This window comes from Geospiza fortis, unplaced genomic scaffold (genome assembly GCF_000277835.1).
Source record: "Geospiza fortis unplaced genomic scaffold, GeoFor_1.0 scaffold53, whole genome shotgun sequence".
Classification (NCBI taxonomy): Eukaryota; Metazoa; Chordata; class Aves; order Passeriformes; family Thraupidae; genus Geospiza; species Geospiza fortis.
In genome coordinates this window covers 11,900,834-11,909,562 of record NW_005054305.1, presented here as the reverse complement: position 1 = coordinate 11,909,562, position 8,729 = coordinate 11,900,834, and the positions used below count along the sequence as shown (strand labels likewise).

The following is an 8,729-nucleotide window of genomic DNA, read 5'->3' as shown; positions in this document are numbered from 1 at the left end:
AGAGCTGTACCACCATCTTCAGCAGCAGCACAGATTTAAATTTGCTGAAGACTACTGCAAAACCACAGCTTTGTTATGTTAGGAACAACTCCCAAATGAACCAAACTGTACAAAAGAAAAAAACAGACCTTGACCCTTGATTTTAATGTTCAAGGAAGACAAGAAAATACAGATATTCTCCTGAATCAGAAATGCCAGATGGCAGAGAGGCACACTTGAGTATGTTTCTAAAGCAGAACCAGTAATAACACCCTACACCTGGATGCTGTGCCTGCACTAACTCCTGACTTATAAGCAGTGCTAGTAATTATGGGAGCATATCCCTTAAGCTGTGTGTGAAAACATGTGTATCTCAACAAATTTATTTCCAAGAGGTTAAGGGAGAAATTGTCTGGTCTTCTTCGGTGTGCATGGAGAGCACTTTGAGAAGCTGATGGAAGACACACAATAATACCCATGGGCTGTAGTCCCAGTTTTCAGCAGTAGTGATCTCATGAGACTGATTGTATTAACACTGCTGGTTTATGCCTTTTGATGCCCAGTCAGCTCAAGTTTACTGCACTTCAGTGTTTGAGCTGGAATGTTAGGAAACTGCATCTATTTGAATAACCACTGTAGCACATTCAAATGTAAGAAATGCCTTTATACAATCTAAGATGGACAAAAGTCTAGGGAAGCAGGGCAAACACAAGTCTGGTCCAGCCTGATTTTGTTGCTTTAAATTGGTGCCAGTGGGCTGTTTGGCTTCTGGGGCAGGAGGAAAGCAGTTAACTACCCTTGTTCAGTTCAATGCCACAAGAATACCTTAGTTTGATGCACAACTATCCAGAGAACCTGAAATGCTGCAGAAATATTTCCATTTTTAACAGCTGACAACAGCAACTCTAAGTATTCCATTTATATTTCTGCTATGATACTTCAGAAGATCTTATCCTGGAACACTTGTGTCGGGTGACTAATTACATAAGAATTGTTCATTTTTGTCCTTTCTACCACAGGAATATGTTCACAAAGTTAGTCCTTTATCTGTGACGCACTTCTGAAAGAGAAAAACAAAAAAGACAGAGAAGCCTGGGGATTTGATTAGTTTCTTCCAAGATATTTAATTGCTATTATAGCCAGAAATATGTAATACACTATAATACAATTTTCTTTTTGAGAGTAAAACTTGGGTTAAATACTAGCACAAATTCCATGTGATAGCAAAGTAATCTCAGGAGTTTCAAAAAACAGAACATGGCAAGCTAGACTTCCACTGGTTATTTGTGGTTCACTTTATAAATTTTGGGCACAGAATCAAACTTTAACATTCTATATAGAAAGCCAGAATCTTTCTAAAAAATCTTTTACAAATCAGGAAGACTGGAAACAATTTGATAGAAGACTTACTGTGTATGCTCTTTCAGCCATTTCACAAGAAACTCATTTTAGCTTTCTCTGAGGTAGAGATAAACCACAGCTAAGAGACAGTTATTAAATCTTCTTTATACATTCTGTATGAAATGTATTAAACCAAAAAAATACTATATTCAAATAAGGTTAAGGGTCTGACTTAAACCCACAAAGACATGGAAATTCAGAAATATTGTGTCTTCCTACCCTTTACTCTCTTCAGTGTGGCTATGTATTGTAGCAAAAATGACTTGTGCTCAGGTTCCTTAAACCTCTTCTTTATGTTACATTTCTCCTTAAAGGTACTTTCTATTTTAAGGTTATTTCAGTTTGCATTCTCTTTGTGGATTGAATTCTGCCCTGGACAGTCTGGGGGTTTTTATTCTTTGTTTGTTTGGGTTTTTTTAATAATTTCATTTTTTAAAATGATTACAGAAACACAGATGTGAGAAAAATGAAGGAAAAGTATGTATGTATTAGTCTTGGCAAGCAGATATTCTTGCTTTTATTTTTCAACACATACCTTACAAATCACACTCACGGGACACAGGCAGGCAGATGTAGGACATGCATGACTCTCAGCAAGTGCAAGCACATGCTTCAGCTCTCTCCCTGCCCCCCATGCAGCTCCACTTAAACATATGTAAATACCTATTACATATTTCTTCAGTGAACTAAGTAGGTACCTTGCAGTTGACACTGTAAGACTCTGTGCTACAAAATGCCTTGGGGCCTTCTTCCATGATGGACTTTTTCTCCTTTTCCTGAATACAACAACGACCAGTGGCAGTCACACTTTATTTAAAAGAAAGATGCTTGCAGATCCTCCTTCCAGGGGGCTGTCAGCCTTGAAACCACCTCCTACACTGTGGTACAGTAGTTTGGGCCTGCTGACCTCTTGGGCAAATTGCAAATTGTGTCTTCTCAAGAAAACTTCAAAGCAGGGAAATTCCACTGAGAGGAGGGGGAGGGTATCTTAGGAGGATGGTGGAGTTTTTTTTCCTACATTCTACAACTGTAAACGAGTATGAGTTTCTTTTCATTCTCTTTTATTTCAAGTTATTATTTGTTTTACTTAATTATTATCAGTGTATTATGCAGTCAGGCAACTGTCTCCATGATGCTATTATAAATCTATATGCATTCAACAAATTGTTAGGAACTTGTTAATTTCAAATGTGGCCTGGGAGTTCCCCTCCACGTGTTTCATAGATTCTGATAAATATGTATATTTAATTCTGTTATACTTACACATGCTACTGAAGAGTCAATTTTTAAAGATGAACAGCCAATGTAGATGATTCATTCCCTCCAACTGGTACTCCTGCCAACTGCTAAAAAAGAAAAGACAATGGCCATTCCAACAAGAAAACAGTGTTGATTACACTCTGGTAGCCAGAGTAAAGGAGATGATTTGGAGGACGTCCACAAACATTAATCTTTGCAGTCTGACTGCGATAAAAGTAAACGATTCAAAATCCTCAAACAAATAATCCTCAACAAAACAGTGTAAGACTATAAAATAATACCAGTGATGTAGATTTATCTTAAGATACCATAGAACAAGACACAGGGGATTGAGAGAAATTCCTTACACAGATAATACTTGACAGTAGTAGACAATCTCTGTTAAAGAGTAAGAGAAACAGAAAGCAGTAGCCTTGACCCAGAAAAGGTATTTCTGCCTTATACAGCATAAAAGACAACATTCAAGAAAAGCTCATCCATGAGAAATGGTGATCTCCTATTGCTGCCAAGGTCAGTCAGACCTGTTGTGATATGTTCTGTAAATGCTGACTCTATCACTTACAATTTCCCAAGGACTTCCTTAACACCCAGAGCTTTTTTATTTTTATTGTGGAACAAAGTTATAACACAAAACTGTCAAACTAGAAAGCCCAGAAAAGAAAGACAGAGAGTTTTTATTAGACTTAAGAGTGACAACTCCATTGAGAAAAAAAACAAAAACCCCATAACAGTTATAAGGAAGGGGATCTGAAGTTCCTAGAGATCCACCAGAAAAATGCCAAAATCTCAGCAAGGAAGTAAATTTTGCTCTCAAGTCAGCAGTCCTAACAGTTTATCATGCCCCTTAAAAACTGACTGCAGATGACATGCAGATGGCATATCTGTTTCAGCCTATCAAGTGTGAATGGGATGGGATTTATTTGCTACAACAGGAAGCTCTAATGGAAACCCCCAACATACTTTTGCTATACCTCAGTCACAACCTTTTACACTTGAAATGCCAACTGTGCCCATTCTCTGTGGTGCTTTTCTGACAGCAATCATAAATCCCAAAGGGAGAAAAATAAATTCAAGCAAGTAATTTTATTTTCTCTAGCTAAAAAATTAAAATGAGATAATAGATAAACTGTAATACCTTCTAGCCCTAAAAAATAATTTTTTTATTCTCTGAACTTTACTAATATGTATTCAGAGAGAATAGAGTTTGGACCCCTCTCTCTATTAACATCTATAATTCTGAGCTTGAATTAATCTACTAATTAAACTCATGTAAAAGAATGTATTTAGACTACTTTTTTGCCTCACTGCTTTGAGGTGGGAGCCTCCTGTTGAAACACCTACCTTGCCCGGAGATTTAAGAAACATCTCTTTCTTCACAGAGACCTTGTGAATATAAATGAAAATGAAAATTTTCCTTTAGCAAAAGACATCTGAAACAGAAAAGAAGCCTGTAATGATACCCTCATGTCAGGGGAGCTCATGCAGGGGCAATTCAGCTCTGTTTGGGGGTTTATCAAATAGGACAATGATGACATCATTGTTCTGCATTGAAAACTGTTTAATCACCCGCTTGGCATCTGTCTTGCAGCTGAGAATTCCCTGTTGAATGCCATGGATAAACTGGTGATACAGACCCTTCCTCTGCTTGTGACCAGTTGTCTGTTCAGTCTTTACTTTTTCCTGACTATTCAGCTGACATATTAATATGTACATTTGTAAAATACCTGCAAATACAGATGGGTATTTTTAATGGTACCAACTATGAATACAGATTTGTTCTCAACACATCTGTATATGATGCAGTCTCCAGATAACATTTATACAACTTATATCAATCCTCCATTTTTGGAGGAGAAACCAAAATGCCTTTAGACAGCTTTCAAACTGCCAAATAAATTGTTGAAAACGTAACTTTCCTTTAAAAAAATCTAAGTTACTGAACTCTAAGTACAGGCCTCCAGTACACTTCAGAAAAAAACCAGCACAAAACTGAAAATTCCTGATTCCTTATACTTCTGGATGTATCATGACTGATCTAACAAGATAAGTGGAAGAGTGGAAAATTGGCAACCTTAGCAGTTGAGTATATCTTGAAATTGAGAACTAGCATACATCACACTGTGATGTATTTTTGAGCCTTCCTTTCTTCATACCATGTGGACAGTGTAGCTCATATAAAAACCTTGATAAGATAGAAAATACAGGAAGAGAATAAAAGGAACTTCATGTTTCCCTTTGTTTCTCTGACCATGAGAAATAATCTAAAGCCCAGTAAAATGTTTTGAGACTGGCCTACCTTCCCCACATCTACAAGGCCACATTTAATTTGGTAATTTGAATTGAACCAGCTGGCAGTGTCTTTGAGACATATGGGAATGGATCAAAGCTGCAAATATGCAAGGTGAATTTTACATTTTTATATTTCTTTCATGGTAATTTAAGTTCTTGATTCTCTGAGATACTTCGTGCTTAATTCCTACTGGGGGCAACGGCAGATGAGTTGTAAGAATCTTTTCTGAGATGCAAAACACAGTTCGGCTTCAACCCATGTGTCAATTCCTCCTCCAGTGTTAAATTGCCTGTGTATGATTTTTTTGGACTAAGAAGATATGGCAATACTCAGGTTTTCTCTCTGCTTTGTAGCAAAGGGAAGTCAGGGGCTTTCTTTAACTTTTAGAAGTGATTTGTATTTCAATATAGAGAACAATTTCTTTTCATACAAGTGTGATAATTTGGAGCCCATCATTTTTACCACAAACAAATTAAATAGGACAGGAGCAATACCTAAAATAATAAAATAGCTAGCTCTTTCATTACATGTTTGATAACACTTTGTTTGACACACTATCAGGTAAGCCTTACAAACTGTTTAAATACTCTGAAATATATATTACACCTATTAAGTTTTTATACTGTACTGAAGATCTCTTTTTGTCACATTGATTTATGCTCACTAATAAATGCATACACAGAATGTCAACACTTAAAATGAACCAATTTCTTAAAGGATTTGAGTTCATTCTGATGAAACAACCAGATTAATTACATTGTTTGAAATATTCTGCAATCTTAATATATTATCATTTGCATATTCCTAGGCCCAAGTGTCATATCCAGATTAAGAACATGATACAGGACATCCACACAAAAGAGACAGACCCTTTGTCCTATTATTATTTAATTAACTACTATCTAGAAATGGATGAGCATTGGCCTTTGTTATGAATGGTAAACAGTCCTGTGAGTTAGTCAGTAAATCAAAAATTTAAGCAGGAGGGATTTTCTTAGCAAAATCTCGTTGGTTCCCTTATAGCTTATCTGTTCCTCCTGGCTACCAAAGTACAGTGCACAAAGCAAGAAGCAAAATGATTTTCCAATCCAACTCTTTTTAAAAATATGCAGTAAAAAACTTTTCTTTAAAGAAGAGCCAGCCTCATGAAGACATTCTTGTGGTGCCTAGCCTAAGTATAATAAATACTAAGCCGTCATCACAGTCTCATATTTCCTTCTTTCTAGGAAGACCAGGAAGTCTGCTCTTTGTAACAGATGATCAGATATCTAGTGCTCTCAAATAAAACTGTGTATATATGTGTGAGATTTAAGCAAAAAGATGTTGGACTGTTGTTTTTTAAACTAAAATACTTTATTTCTCTTTGGCTGAGAACATTAGTTATGTCTGCTGATGGCCTCCCAACACACTAGACAGACCAGCTGGGTCAGACAGTATGACACACAAGAAAATAATCTGTCATATCAGACACAGTTACTTGTTCCACTGAATTCTGTTCACCTGACCACTGCAAAGACTGTGCATTCTCAAATGAGAATGTGGCAATGGTCAGACTGGTTCAGACTGAAGGTGTGTCCTAGCAGTACTCTGCCTCCAATGATGGCTCTAGACGTGACAGCCCAAACTGAGGGCAAATTCTACCATTACCTACTTCCATGTCCTCTACCTCCAACTATTTTCAGCCCAGAGGAGTTACTGATCCATTTATGGTTTGTCTATCTAACGACCTTCTTAGGTCTCCAGTCTGCTGTGTAAACCTCTTGCATCCACAATGCTGTTTGGCAAGGAATGCCATATGAGCTCTCCATTGCATGGAGAGTATTTACACTGCACAGTCTAACTCCAGCAGACAGAATTTAAAAGAATAACTTTTTTAGTATTGGCAGATAAAGATCATGTTCCTCAAGGCCTTTGTTCCTATTTATATGAGAAAGGCAATAACACTCTTCTCATATGCTGGTATAGCAACCTCTTTCAAGACTATTTTGGAGACATTCACTTGAATGTTAAATGGCTTTAAAAACTCAGTGCCCTTCTGAACAAATGTTCCTTCCTTTTTAGCTTCTAAAAATTGATTTATTCTTTTAAATCTGTTTCAACTTTTTTTTTCTTTTTCTGGAAAATGCACTTCCATGAGCTAAAGTGGCCAAGTTTGAGATACCATTGAATTATCCTGCAAAGGTCCTTGCTTTCTCAGTCCATAAAGGCAAAATCTACAATATTATTAACAATTTCAGTTCTGGTCTCCACAAACACATTATTCTGAAAACCCTAGAGAACATGTTCCCTACAAAACAAAAGAATGTTTTAACAGAATAATATATACATAGCTCTTTAATTTTTACCAACTGTACAGATAACTGCCACAAATCTCAGGTGTTTTACCATCTTGATGATTAAATCATCTCTGTAAGTAGCAGCAAAAATTTTATAACTCTCAGGGCCTGCATCATTAAGTACTGAAAATAACTTGAAGTGCTGCGCAAAGCAAACGGTACAGTTGTAAACTCCTACAGACTCCGAGGAACCCGAAGCCCTTCCTAAGGCAGCAGTCAGTAATATTTCACATAAATAAAAAGCCAATTCTTTACTTTTTATTATCAGACACTCTAGTCATTCTGGTATTGACATCTCCAGCTCTGCATTAGCATTTCTGTACCTGCATGCACTTGTATGCACCTGCACACACTGGTTGTCTAGAACAGCTCATCTCGAATTGCTGTATCTCTACCACCTCTCTCCACAACAGGCTGCAAACTAATCCACTGTCCATGAATAACAAGTTTCTCAACAGCAGCTTTTCAATACGGAGCTTGCAATCTGTCTCCCATTCACTTTGTCAAATTATGGTCCCCATATCAGCCATTTGCAGCAGTGATATATCTGTCAGGCGTCAAGTACATCTCTTGCAAAGGAAAATCTTTTTTAGGATTTTTCAACTTTCAAAATGTCTAATCCCAAACATGTAAAATAATGAGTCAGATGCCAAAAATCATGAGGGTTTGGGTTTTTTTGTGTGTGTGTGTTTTTTTTTTTTTTAATATGTTAATGTCTTTTCCTTTGCTTTCTGGAGCTTTTTCTAGGTCATGTTTTCAAGCTTTTCTCCAAGGCCAGAAGGGTTTCAAACATTATTAAAAAGAAAGCAACTGAGATCCTTTTGTAATTGCATGTTTAAGAAAAACATTTATTGCCATCAAACTTAAATTCTGTTGACAACCAAGTATCTTCAGAGATGTTTTTGATCAAATAATCCTGAAATAGGATTATTGCTTCAAACCTGTTTTCTCTAGAGTTTCATTTGCATTACTTACGTATTTTTTTCAGATAATTAAACTTTAATGAAAGCAGGTTGTTAGACATGGAAGAAAGTCATAACACAATCCTGAAGGACTCTACAATATCAAAATATCTGAGGCGCAGATTATATATCTTTGTATATGTATGTGTATATCCTTACACAAACAGTGATTTTTTCACCTGAAATTTGCGAATTGCTCCCCCACAAGGCAACTGCCTTGAAATCTTTACCGTGGATTTTTTTTCAGTGATGAGAAGACAGTTTTGTGTGGAAACATGCATTACAAATCTTCTAAGATTCTAACTGGTTTGTGATGGAAATGTTCATGAGGATTGATAAATGTAACCATTCCTTTTAATCATCATAATCTCAGCTTGTTTGTGTGGCACTCAGTAATTCGTTTTTATTTAAAGAAGGAAAGGCATTTCTTTCTTTTCATAACACAATTCCTGTGTTGGGCACTATCTAAGCTCAGCATAGTGTCCTTCCTGTACTCTTTCT

The 8,729-nt window shown here is 36.5% G+C and overlaps 1 long non-coding RNA gene across 2 annotated transcripts in view; it reads right to left on the bottom strand.

The window, feature by feature from the left end:
- The window catches only part of LOC115949536, a 21,163-nt gene that overhangs the window by 11,039 nt on the left and 1,395 nt on the right, over nt 1–8,729 (bottom strand). The window contains exons 2-3 of one of the 2 annotated variants that reach the window (XR_004082984.1): nt 2,644–2,726; nt 805–1,039 (exon numbers count right to left, since the gene is read on the bottom strand). This is a non-coding gene — a long non-coding RNA (uncharacterized LOC115949536). The remainder of the gene's footprint in view (nt 1–804; nt 1,040–2,643; nt 2,727–8,729) is intronic. The other variant, XR_004082983.1, reaches the window with a different exon arrangement.